Genomic DNA, 13675 nt, shown 5'->3' on the forward strand with positions numbered 1-13675 from the left:
CCCAAATGCGACAGGAAGGAGTCGGTAGAGGAATTAACTGGGGTCCAAGCGAGCATATTATTTCCCTATATGCGGACGATATTCTGGTGTATTTGAGAAACGGAAACAGTGGCCTCCCGTGGGTTTTAAAGATACTGGAGAACTACGGGGAATTGTCAGGACTTCATCTTAACCGCAGCAAAACATTTGTCTTCCCCATACTACCAAATGTCGTGCGCCCTGAAACATGTCCGAAAGATATGAACTGGGCCCCTCGGACTATCAAATATCTAGGGATCCAAATATTTCATGAGCTGGCTGACCTTCGAGATAGCAACTTGGGTGGGGCGCTCCGATCCCTACGCGCCTCAGTTGGGTTTTGGCGGTCGCTCAAACTAACAACAATGGCCAGAGTGGCATTATCTAAGATGGTGATGCTGCCCCGTCTCCTCTACTTCTTTGCTAACCTACCGGTATGGGTCCCCCCTGCATGGTTCCGTGAACTGAATACCCTGCTCCGGGAATTAGTATGGGATGAGGGCCGGAGACGTACAGCATTGACTACCATGTGCAGACCAATGCGAGCGGGTGGATTAGGGGCTCCTGACTTTGAGGCATATTACTTGGCATCTCAACTGCAGTGGGTGGCTGGATGGATGGTGGGCAAGGGGCAGCTGGACCTAATTAACCCCAACGGTTCAATGGACATAGACCGAATAATAGCACGTATGGTGGGGAAGAAGCTGCCCCCCATTAGAGACAACCTAATGACTAACACCGCAAAGTTGTGCTGGAAAAGATGCACGAGCAGGACTGGAGCTGGTCCACCCTACTCCCCGGCACTACCGATTTCGGTATTGCTTGTGGAACCGAGGGAAACCGGGGCTGGGGGCCGGGGATTGGGCCCGTGGAGAGATGCGGGAGTGGTGACGGTGGGGGAGCTCTTCAGGGAAGGTAAACTACAGGGCTTCAGCGAATTGGTAGGGAAGGGGGTCCCTCAGGGTAAATTTTTGATGTACAGGAGGCTGGTGCACGCTCTGAAAGGCCATTGGGATACGATTAATGCAGAACCCGGGACCCACGGAGTGTTGCACCTCCTGCTGACTTTGGGAGAAGAATCCCACTTAATCACGAAAATATATCGAGCCCAGATAGAAGCTGCATTGGATCCCCTGCATTCACTCAGAGAGAAGTGGGAGAAAACGATCGGACATATACTGTCTGAGGCAGACTGGAACAGAGCTCTGGCTTATCCCCGGAAGATCTTGCGTAATACCCGGCTACAATATATCCAATATAACTACCTGCATAGAACTTATCTTACCCCTCACCGACTATTCCGAATATATGGGGGAACCCCTAGGATATGTCCCAGATGTGGTGAGGGCGATGCAGACTTTGACCACATGATGTGGAAATGCGCAATGTTACAAACGGGCTGGAGGGTAGTGATAGAGAGCATGTCAAGACTATATGACACGGAATTACCGTTCGCCCCTGATGTCTGTCTGTTGGGCCTAAAGACAGATATCCAACTAGGGAAGATTAGGAGTCGCTTCCTGGATCTTGCCCTGGCCCTCTACAAAAGATTAATTATGAGGGGTTGGAAAGCTGCTAACCCCCCCCCCATTAGCTGAATGGAAAAATGACGTCAAGAGGTGGGCTGGAGCAGAATTGCAGGTCTTAAAAACTGAAGAAGCAAAGGGTATCCGGCAGACCCCCGTGGCCATGAAGAAGAACTACTGTTGAGCTGGAACAACACAGGGGAAGAACCATTAAATCCCAATACAGCACCGGCAGAAATGGAAACCTAAACAGACACTGTAAGGAGATAAGGGATAAACCTAGGAACACTACTGGCGAAAGTGAGAAAACATAACAATGAAATAGCTAGTAAAGAACAAGGACAACTCATGATAAACTGCAAGGTGCAGAGGTGAGTTGAGTACAGTCGCACACAAGGAGCAGTAGGAAAACGCATATAGCAGATGACCATCCCTCCAGATATAGCCCCCACAGGGAGCGACTTTCACCGCCTAACACAAAAACCACCCACAAATAGCCATTAAGTGTGTACATAGTTAAGTTCAAGTTGAAGCTGTTAAATGAGCATGTAAAACAATTGGGTAAGAAAGAGACAAGGAATTAGACACCCAAGGAAACAAATATAGAACCATAGAGCTAACAGGCAACAGAAATTGGATATAGACCTGGTTATGCGTTGAAGCATATCATGAGACATCTGTGAACACATGCAAAGTGAAGTATCCTTTTAAGTGTTGCGAATAACGTGGATTAGATGTTCCCATAAATGTAACTGTGAAAAGTAAACAGCGAACTATTAATAAAAATATATTTAAAAAAAAAAAATAGATGTGGAAGCAATAAACATCGAGCAGAAGCAAAAGATTGCCCGGCCATAAACACCAAGGGGGTCATTCTAAGTTTGGCGGGCGGCGGTCGCCACCCGCCAAACTTATGCCGCCACTTGGCCGCTCCGCGGTCAAAAGACCGCGGGGGCCATTCAGACTTTCCCGCTGGGCCGGCGGGCGCCCGCCAAGGGAGCGCCCGCCGGCCCAGCGGGAAAGGCCCTGCAACACAGAAGCCGGCTCCGAATGGAGCCGGCGGTGTTGCAGGGGTGCGACGGGTGCAGTTGCACCGTCACGATTTTCACTGTCTGCAAAATCATGCTGGGCCCCCAGGGGCCCCACGACACCCGTTCCCACCATCCTGTTCCTGGCGGTCAAAACCGCCAGAAACAGGCTGGCGGGAAGGGGGTCGGAATCCCCATGGCGGCGCTGCAAGCAGCGCCGCCATGGAGGTTCAGCCCAGCCAGGGGAAATCCGGCGGGAAATCGCCGGATCCCCTTTTCTGACCGCGGCTTTACCGCCGCGGTCAGAATGGGCAATGAAGCACCGCCAGCCTGTTGGCGGTGCTTCCATTGCCCGTGGCCCTGGCGGTCTTGGACCGCCAGGGTCGGAATGAGGGCCCAAATGTTTTAAATGCAGGAAAATTGGGCATTTTGCAAGAGTGTGCAGGATGATCAGTGAACGCAAATTCAAAAAGGCAATAAATACAGTAAAGAAAAACGGAATGACAGAAAGTAGCACTAGTTAAGAAGAATTAGAAGTGTTGGCTGTGGAAGATGGAACCACGGTGGTGTGCACTCAGCAAGGGCATTGGACCAAGGAATATAATCCACCAGAGTGTATTATTGTGGTGAACGGAAAACAAATACACATGTGGGCGGACTCATGTTCACCATTTACCCTAATTGATGAACAAGAATGAGGAAATTTGAGAGACAACAAACTTAAGCCCACTGACGTGTCACCGGAAGGGTATGGTGGAGGTAAAATTCCTGTTTTGGGATATTTCGAGGCAGACTTGAGATTCAAAGACCAGAAAGCGTATGCAAAAGTATACGTAGTAAGACAAGGACGATCATTGCTCGGATGGAGAGAGCAACGGGCGTTGAAGATGATATTAGATCCAAATCATCCGGAACAAGTACTGTTAACAAAAGGAAGTACGGAAGAAAAGTGGGTGATGAAGTTTCCTGAGGTGTTTAAGGACAAACTGGGCTGTCTCAAGAATTTTTAACACCAAATTCTTTTTAAAAAAAGATGCAGCACCGAAAGTACATAAGGCACGAGTGGTACCAATATCACTAAGGAATAAATTAAAGGAAGAACTTCGTAGGTTGTGTGATGAGGGTATAATCGAACCAATAGAAGTATCAGAATGGCTAACTCCAATAGTAGTAGCAAAGAAGCCTGATGACAGGATCCGCATGTGCGTGGACTTGAGGGATCTAATGACAATATTTAAATTGATTGTGTCCCGTTGCCAAGAATAAACGAGATGTTGGCCAGTGTGAGAGGAGGGAAGTATTTCACAATGCTGGATTTATCGAGTCCGTATCACCAGGTGTGTCTGACGGAAGAATCATGACACTTGACATCCTTCATTACAACCGAGGGAGCATTTCAATTTGTGAGGATGCCTTTTTGCCTGGCATCTGCCTCAGCAGTATTCCAAAGAGTTATGTAAGGAATACTGAATAATGTGCGGAACACGTTAGTATTCCAGGATGATGTGTTAGTATGGGGAGAGAGCGAGCAGGCACATGATGAAATACTGGCAGAGGTATTAATGAAATTGCAAGAAGCTGGACTTACCATAAGCAAGAGCAAGTGCAAATTCGGAGTGGAAGAGGTGGAATAACTTGGACATACATTGAATTATCAAGGCATAAAACCCAAGCAGAAATTGATAGATGCAATAGCAAAAGCTCTGGCACCACAAAACAAGGAGCAGCTGAGATCATTCTTGGGCTTAGCCGAATATTACACAAAGTTTGTAGAGCATTTTGCGGAAAAAGTACACTTGTTAAGGAACTTGATGAAGAAGGGATGTCATTTTAAGTGGTCCAAGGAGTGTCAGGAGGCATTTGATGTGATTAAGGAAGCAATAGTTCAAGCCATCACACTTAAACCATTTGATCCAGAGGATGAGACGATAATTGTAGCGGATGCTAGCAATTACGGATTGGAAGCGGCATTGTTACAAAAACATAAAGGAAAAGAAAGAATAGTAGCATTTGCGTCACGAACGTTGAAAGGAGCAGAGCCAACGTATTTGACAGAGGAAAAAGAAGCATTGGCATGCTGGTGAAGTGTGCAGCATTTCCGAACATATGTGTGGGGCACGGAATTTGAATTATGGACAGATCACAAACCCTTAATAGATATGTTCACTACTAAGGGGGCCGGAAAAGCAACTCCAAGAGTGGCAAAGTGGATGTATAGATTACAGGAATATATATTAAAGATGAGATATGTACCGGGCATAAAAAATATTAAAGCAGATTGTATGTCAAGACTACCTGTGGATGAAGAGGATGAAATTGTTGAAGATGAATGGGTGGTGGCAGACATTTCAGAAACTTGGAGGGCCATAAGTCAAGAAGAATGGATAACTGCTGTACGGGAGGATGTGTTGCTAAATAAGATTGTAAATGCTTTACTGATGATGGGAGAAATGGGGAAAAAACACATGAATGCTGATATGAGTGAATTTAAACAGGTATGGGAAGAGTTGTCAGTTAGGATGGAGTGCTGAGGCGAGGAGACAGATTGGTGGTACCGGAAAGTTTGAGAGAGAGAGTGTTAGAGTGGATGCATGAAGGGCATGGGGGCATGTCTGCTATGAAAAGAAAGGTTTGTGCAGATTACTGGTGGCCGGGTATGGACAAATACGTGGAAAGGTATGTAAGGAATTGCATTGCGTGCACATACAGTGACAAGTCGCATGTGTTGTTGGAAATGAAGATTGGTTCGCAAGTAATACCGGAGAGAGCATGGGAACGGGTGGCTATTGATATCTGTGGGCCGTTTGAATGTTTGGGTTGCCAGGAGAGGTTTGCAATAGTCATGATGGACTATTACTCTAAGTGGCCTGAGGTGGCGTTTGTGAGGGAAGTGAAAGCAAGTAATCTAATTACATTTTGTGAAGACATATTTAGAAGGGAAGGGTGTCCAGGTGAAATGGTCAGTGACAAATGGGCCACAGTTCATTTCGGGAGAATTTATGAATTTCCTCAAGAGATGGGGAATTAAACATTGTAGGACACCGGTTTACCACCCAAGAGGAAATGGCATGATTGAGAGATTTAATCGAGTGTTGGGAGAAAGTTTGCAGCTAGCTTTGTACAACAACGTCTCCTGTAAGTCTCAAATTAGGGATATGCTATTGAATTACAGAACAACACCACATAGTGTAACAGGCAAGGCTCCATTTTTATTGTTGAAGGGAAGGAAGACATGTACAATGGCTGTATCGGCATGGATGGGAAAACATAAGGAAATTGTGGTTAATCATAAGCAGATCAGAAAAAGGGTAAAGACGTATCAACAACAATATGTTGTGAGACATAACAGTAAGATCATAAGGAAACAAAAAGTACATGAGAAGGGCGAATGGGTGAGAGTGATGGTAGGTAATACGACAAAAAAAGGGGAATCCAAGTTTTCGGAGCCGAAGAGGGTGTTAGATGTAAAAGGAAAGTGTGTTAAGTTGTCAGATGGTAACTGGTGGAATGCAAGAAGGATTGTGAGGTGTTCGGAAGTGGAAGTAAACGTGTGGCTAAAAAAAAAAAGACAGTGCGAATGAGTTCATTCCGTTCAAGGGAGTGAAAGGGAGTGGAACACAGATGGATGACAGGGAAGAGGAAAATGAAGTACATGTGGAGAAAGAGAGAGAGGTATACAGAAGAGCCAGTGTCAGAGTGAAGGAGCCTTCGGGATTACTTAGAGATTTTGTATGTGAATAGTAAGTGTACATAATTAATAAGTTGAATGACACGTATAAGGAATATTTTAGTATTAGGTTTCAAATATAGTTAGTAAGTGTTATCAAATATGTTGTAGGATTGGGGATGTGTTGTATTATATAGTAGAAGCTCGTTCCGACTGTCTCCGGGCGACAAGGATTCTGGAATGTGGAGACGGGAGAAGGAAGGCAATAAGAGATGGAGACAGCCGGAACGGGGTCGTGGTGCCAATAAATACATATTTTGGAAACAAGAAGAACCTCACTGTGTGATCTTTGAACCCAAAACCCCCCTTTCCCTTCCCCCTGAGGTGCCTGTTGTATTTCTATCTGATGCCCCAGCAGTGTTCTCTCCGTCTTGTTCGGGTATTGAGTGTGGGCCTCGCCCATGTCTTTTGGGCCCAGTGGTCCACGGACTATGATAGTGGAATACCTTGGACTTGTATTCTTGGTGTATATATTTGTTTATAGTGTGAATATCTTAATATATGTATATATTTTTTATTACTGTCTTCGTATATATTACAACCATTCGACTCATTTCCTTTTGTCCTTGCATTCTTCCAGGGGGCTTTGGGGGGTGTAATTGTGATGTATCATGATGTATTGGTGTGTGTGCTGTCGTGGGTGAGGGTGGGGGTAGGGTTGTTGCGTGTTGCGTGTGTGTGTGTCATTGTTTTTTCCCTCCCCCCTCCCCTGTGTCGTAGGTGCAGTACTCACCGTGGTCTTCGCCGCTGTCTTTGTTGTTCCTGGTAGAGAAGCAGGAAGATAAAGGCTGGGAGTATCTGGAGCTCGGGTTCCATGGCATCCTGATTCTTCGTGGGGTGTGTAGAGGTGAGCGTTTTCCCTTCCAAGTCCTGTTTCCGCCGTGTCTTTGTTCGCGGTGTATCCGCCCCAGAAAAGGTGGCGGATTGGTGGCTTGTAATAATGTGGGCGGTACATTGTCTTCCGCCTGTCTGTTGGCGGTTACCACTGCAGTGTTTGTACCACTGTGGCGTTCGGAGTGTTAAAGTGGCTGTTGGCAGTTTCCGTCACGGTTGTAATTCCATTTTTTTCCGCCGGCCTGTTGGCGGTTTGACCAACGCTTTAACACCAGCCGCCAGGGTTGTAATGACCACCTAAATATTGCCACAAGACCCTGACATCAAAGTGCAACAATAGCGTGGGGACAAAACATCAGCCTGTTGGACTCCAGAAGCGTGACCCCAACATGACCCGACTCCTGAATCTCGGAACCTGTCAGAACCTGTCATGGAAGAGTGAGATCATAAGAGAGGGTAACACTGGGCACGATTCCTCCCGATACTTTCAACACGTGGATCTTGGCGTGACGTCTGGCATGCGGTGAACGGCGGAGTCAGCCCTTGCACGATGGAAAAGTTGAAAAGATTCTCTGTTGACGTTAAGTAACAGTAAATCTTCCAAGAAACAGAACGGCTCGTCCTTTTGTGAAAAGCGTCCTTTTGTGAAAAGTATTTATCCAAGCCTCGTTTTCACGACTAACCAGTCCGGCTGCTTTCCGCCTCACCTTGTTTTAAAAGCTGTTGCATTTTGAATAGTTATTTTTCTAGGAAGCGAGAGACCTCTGAGCTTTTAAAGACTTAGGAAAACATATTACAGCCATGCTAATCTTACGACAACGACAAGAAAAAACACAGCAAAGGTTACAGGTTATTCCAAAATGAAAGCACGGAGACACAGGTAGTTAACTCTTTCTTTTCTGGAGAACAGATCTGTGGAAGAGATGAACCTGGGATCTAGATCACTGACTGATCTGTCTTCCAGGAGTGTGCCTTGCTCACTCGACTGTCACAAACAGACGCCATTTTCTGGAAAATGTCCACCCTACAAGGAATGAGGCCGCATCCATGGTTTCCTGAAGCATGGTCTCCTAGGAGATCTGCAGGGCAGCGCGTGGAGCTCTCCACATGCCTCCTGCATCATAAACCCACTTCACGGCCCCCATTCTTCTGAGATTTATGTGGAAGACTTTATAAGCAGACCTAACGAGACGGTGCAGCAAACCACATATGGGCACTTATATGTCACCGGTTCTTTGGCGAGGTAATACCGGGTAAATACAGATCCTGCACAGTGTACTACATAGCAGATGGTGTATTACTTCCCATCTCCTAGCGCCACATGTACAAAGCTTTTTGTTCATTCTTTCACCTTTTGTGAACGCAAAAATGCATTTTTATATGTACCAAGCCCAAACTGCAATTCGGTAACCTATTAGTGAATCACAATTTGGCACTGAGAATCCATATTAGGATGAGGCATGTTTAGGGCGTCCCTTCTTAATACCAATTCGCATAGGTATGTACAAATGTTTTGTGACTAAAATGCGGTTGCAAAAAATTTACATTTTACCACCAACTCAAACTTGGTGGTAAGCCATGCGCAAATGGGAATGGGTCCCAGGGTGGTTGTAAAAATATTTTTTAAGTGCAGGCAGTGGTCTCACGGACCACTGCCTACTCTTTAAAAAATTAAAAGAAAACTTTTCATTTTTTTCTTTGAAACACATCCTGTTTTTCTCTACAGAAAACTGGCTGCTTTAAAAAAAATGCTTTATTCAGAAGCAGTCACTGACATGATGTTCTGCTGTCCCCAGCAGGCCACCATTCCTGAGATTTTTTTGTGATTCCAATAGGTTGCAACTCAGACCTACCTCATTAATATTCATGAGGTAGGTCTATTTGTGAGCCACTGGGAATCGCAAAGAGTGTTAAACACACTTTGGTACATTACGGATTGTGATTACCAAATAGCTATTTGGAGAAATTTGCCATTTGGTAATCGCAAACACAAATGTTAGTACATGTGCCTCCAGACTCCATATTTTGGAAAAGAGCCAGAACAATGTAATGACCCTCACTTTCCTCCACTCTGAGCAACAGGTGCTGTATTAATTCCCGCTCCAATTCCACACCTTGGAAAAGTGTCCTAAAAAAGTAAAAGCACTTGTTTTCCTCCAGATCGAGCTGAAAAAACAAAAAATGTTCCACTCTTCCCCTCCATAAATTCCAGCAGGTGTTACCTGGTAAAAGGTGAACATTAAAACATGTCTAAATTCCTGCAGTGCTTATAGTGAGAACCATGACGTGTCCTCGGCCCACAAAGTCTGAAAGCTACATAGTGACAATGTGAGGTGAGTGCACAAAGCTATATACTGATGATGTGTGGTGAGTGCACAAAGCTATATAGTGACCATGCAAGGTGAGTGCACAAAGCTATATAGTGATGATGTGTGGTGAGTGCACAAAGCTATATAGTGATGATGTGTGGTGAGTGCACAACAGCTATATAGTGACAATGTGAGGTGAGTGCACAAAGCTATATAGTGATGATGTGTGGTGAGTGCACAACAGCTATATAGTGACCATGCAAGGTGAGTGCACAGAGCTATATAGTGTCAATGTGTGGTGAGTGCATAAAAGCTATGTACTGACGATTATTAGTGAGCGCACAAAACAAAAGCTATGTAGTGATAATGTATGGTGAGTGCACAAAAGCTATATAGTGATGATGTGTGGTGAGTGCACAACATCTATATAGTGACCATGCAAGGTGAGTGCACAAAGCTATATAGTGATGATGTGTGGTGAGTGCACAACATCTATATAGTGACAATGTGAGTTGGGTGCACAAAGCTATATAGTGATGATGTGTGGTGAGTGCACAAAGCTATATAGTGATGATGTGTGGTGAGTGCACAACTTCTATACAGTGACAATGTGAGGTGGGTGCACAAAGCTATATAGTGATGATGTGTGGTGAGTGCACAACAGCTATATAGTGACCATGAAAGGTGAGTGAACAGAGCTATATAGTGTCAATGTGTGGTGAGTGCATTAAAGCTATGTACTGACGATGATTAGGGAGCGCACAAAACAAAAGCTATGTAGTGATAATGTATGGTGAGTGCACAAAAGCTATATAGTGATGATGTGTGGTGAGTGCACAACATCTATATAGTGACAATGTGAGGTGAGTGCATAAAGCTATATAGTGATGATGTGAGGTGAGTGCACAAAGCTATATAGTGATGATGTGTGGTGAGTGCACAACAGCTATATAGTGACCCTGCAAGGTGAGTGCACAGAGCTATATAGTGTCAATGTGTGGTGAGTGCATAAAAGCTATGTACTGACGATGATTAGTGAGCGCACAAAACAAAAGCTATGTAGTGATAATGTATGGTGAGTGCACAAAAGCTATATAGTGATGATGTGTGGTGAGTGCACAAAAGCTATATAGTGATGATGTGTGGTGAGTGCTTGTACAATATGTTAGAGACAGAAACCTTCAGATGGCTGTGAAAGGGATGCCAATATGGCCAGGTTCAACATTTTCTGGTCTGCCCCAATTTTTCACCAGTGAGCATGACCATTTGAGAGTCAATGTAATTTGACGGTGAGATTTGAGAGCAGAATGTAGAATCTCCTGGTTAGAGGATGCAGCTGAGGCACACTCACACCTAGAGCGAGGGGTGGCTGCTGCTGCTCCCTTCTACTTGGCTCTAATGAGACTGGTGGATGGTGAATGTAATTCTACCTCAAGGGCAAAGTGCTTGTTAACCATACCCCTGCTGGTGGGGCAGCCTACCAATGGCACCAATTCAGTCCCCAATTACTAGTGTCCCTACTTCACCCTTCATGGGGCTTCTTTTACGAGGCCAGTGGGGCAGGGCGGCACAGCAAGAGCCCTGCGCCACTGGGAAGAGGCAGAAAGAAAATAAGTTACTTACCTGTAAGTGCAGTTCTCCAGTATTGGTATCTTTCATAGATTCACATGCTTGAATCATTCCCCGTCGTCGAGATGGGAGTCCCCGGTAACTTAATAAAGCAGTATATATATCACTATCATGGGCTATAAAGGCAATGAAAAGCACTATCATGGGCTATAAAGGCAATGAAAAGGTCAGTTTAATAGCCTATCCATGTCCTTTTTCAAAAAAGGACCAAACTTGAACTATAACTAATCAGGCAACAGCACCCTATAGAACACTCCCAACAGAGGCTGAGTCCATCAGATTTTCAAGCACCAGTGGGAATAGATAATCCTGAGCTATAAGGAAGCCTCTCTGGGGAGGAGGGTGGGTCGCATGTGAATCTATGAAAGATACCAATAATGGAGAACTGCAGTTACAGGAAAGTAACTAATTTTCTTCTCCAGTATTGGATATTTCATAGATTCACATGCTTGAATCAGAATAGCAAGTAGTTACTGTATTTGTTTATCTTATGGTATTAGCGCAAATAGTGGATGGTGGGTAGAAAATATATACATAACATTCATATGCAATATAATAAATGTGTGTGTGTATATAATATATATATATATATATATGTATATATATATATATAATACATCCTACATTAAAATCTGCATGAATATACAAACACATGGAGCCAAAAGAGGCCCCCCTTAATGAAATAAGTGGTATAGTAAAACCAATTCAACCACTGCATGATTGCGCTGCGCCAATTTCAGGTAATAATGCTGCATGAATAATATGCACACTTTTCCGAGTTGCATCACAGCATATCTTCTCCAGAGGTACTTATGCAAACAAAGTAGTTGAAGTGGATCTGCCCCAGTTGAATCCACCCTACTTTTCTCTGTAAGGGGACTGCTAATCTGAGTGGAAGTACTGGATTGCAGCTGAAATTCATTCAGTGATGGTTGCCATTGTGACTGAAGCACCCTTACGAGTGTGACTATCTGAGTTATTAAAGCTTTATCTATAGCACAGTCTCTGCTGACATCTTAATCCACTACAGCAGCATTTTCTTTTCGTTCCATCTTCCGCAAACATTTTATTTATGTGGTCATGTCTGACCACATCTGGTAGCTCTACCTGCCCCGTATTACCAGTGAATTGGCAACCCGTACAGTAGTCTAGACCTAGATAAGAACGTGTCCTTGCTGGTTAGGCGGAATTATGAATGATAGGGTTTTCCATGATTTTAATTCCTACTGGATATATGAGCAATTGGAATAGGTTTTACAGTTTTCCTATTTAAATTCATGAAGAAAAAACAAACTAATTCATTGTTTTCTATAGGAAACTGGAAGTGTTTGGTTGCTCACTCCGAAGGGTAAGGAAACCCCCAACATAAATCTGGTGGGAATTCCACCAGTTGCGGCTGTAATAGGCCATAGTAGTAGACAACCATCAGAAGAGGATGTCGCAGATGAACATCGTAGATGAGACTGTCACAGGTGACCATCATGGAAGAGGCCATCGTATATGACCATTGTAGATGATCATCGTAGATAGGGCTGTCGTCGACGACCATCATAGATGAGGTTGTCATAGACTAGCATCATAGATGAGGTCACCGTAGACGACCATCGTAGATGATACTGCCATCATATATGAGGCTGTCATAGACGGCAATCATAGATGAGGCTGTCATATAGAACCATCATAGATGAGCATCTCATAGACAACAATCATAGATGAGGCAGTCGTGGATGACTGTCGTAGATGAGCATTGCAGATAAGGCCGTCGTAGATGAGCATCGTAGATGAGGCCATCGTGGCCAACCATCGTAGATGAGACCGTCGTAGACGACCACCGTAGACGACCATTGTCGACGACCATTGTCGACGACCACCGTAGTAACTGTCGTGGACGACCACCGTAGACAACCGTTGTTGACAACCACTGTAGACCATCGTCAGCGACCACCATAGACGCTGTCGTCAACGACCACCATAGATGAGCATCGTCAACGACCACCGTAGATGAGCGTCATCGACAAGCACTGTAGATGAGCGTCATAGACGACCACTGTAGATGACCGTCGTAGACGGCTACTGTAGATGACTGTCGTAAATGACCACTGTAGATGACCGTCGTAGACGACCACTGTAGATGACCGTCATAGGCGACCACTGTAGATGAGGCCATAGTAGATGACCATTGTAGATGAGCCACTATAGATGAGGCCCTTCGTAGATGAGGCCATCACAGACGACTGTAGATGACTGTTGTAGACGATCACTGTAGATGAGCGTCGTAGACGGTCACTGTAGTTGACTGTCGTAGACAACCGGCATAGATGAGGCCGTCATTGTTGGCCATCGTAGATGAGGCCTTCATAGACAAGGCCTTTCGTAGACGAGGCTCTTCATAGACAAGGTAATAATAGTCAACATTGTCATCAACCACCTCAAAGTAATTCCTGTGAATGATGATTTTACAGGTAGTTTTCAGACGCCCCATTGTAAGGTTATAAGGGTCTCTCTGATGTATTGTCACAATTTCAAGAGGGAGTTGAGGGTCTTTTTCCATTTTTTTCCCCTTTTTTTTCCTCTGTGAGAAGTGCCTTATGAAGACTCATGGTA

At 44.8% G+C, this 13675-nt stretch overlaps 1 long non-coding RNA gene across 1 annotated transcript in view; it reads right to left on the bottom strand.

Annotated features, from left to right (window-relative positions):
• LOC138246569 (uncharacterized) overlaps window positions 1-7730 on the bottom strand; it is a 54281-nt gene extending 46551 nt beyond the window's left edge. Inside the window, exon 1 of the long non-coding RNA XR_011194307.1 lies at window positions 7033-7730. This is a non-coding gene — a long non-coding RNA (uncharacterized lncRNA). The remainder of the gene's footprint in view (window positions 1-7032) is intronic.
• Between the last annotated feature and the right edge of the window lie 5945 nt (window positions 7731-13675).

This window comes from Pleurodeles waltl, chromosome 7, assembly GCF_031143425.1.
Source record: "Pleurodeles waltl isolate 20211129_DDA chromosome 7, aPleWal1.hap1.20221129, whole genome shotgun sequence".
In the NCBI taxonomy this organism is placed as follows: domain Eukaryota; kingdom Metazoa; phylum Chordata; class Amphibia; order Caudata; family Salamandridae; genus Pleurodeles; species Pleurodeles waltl.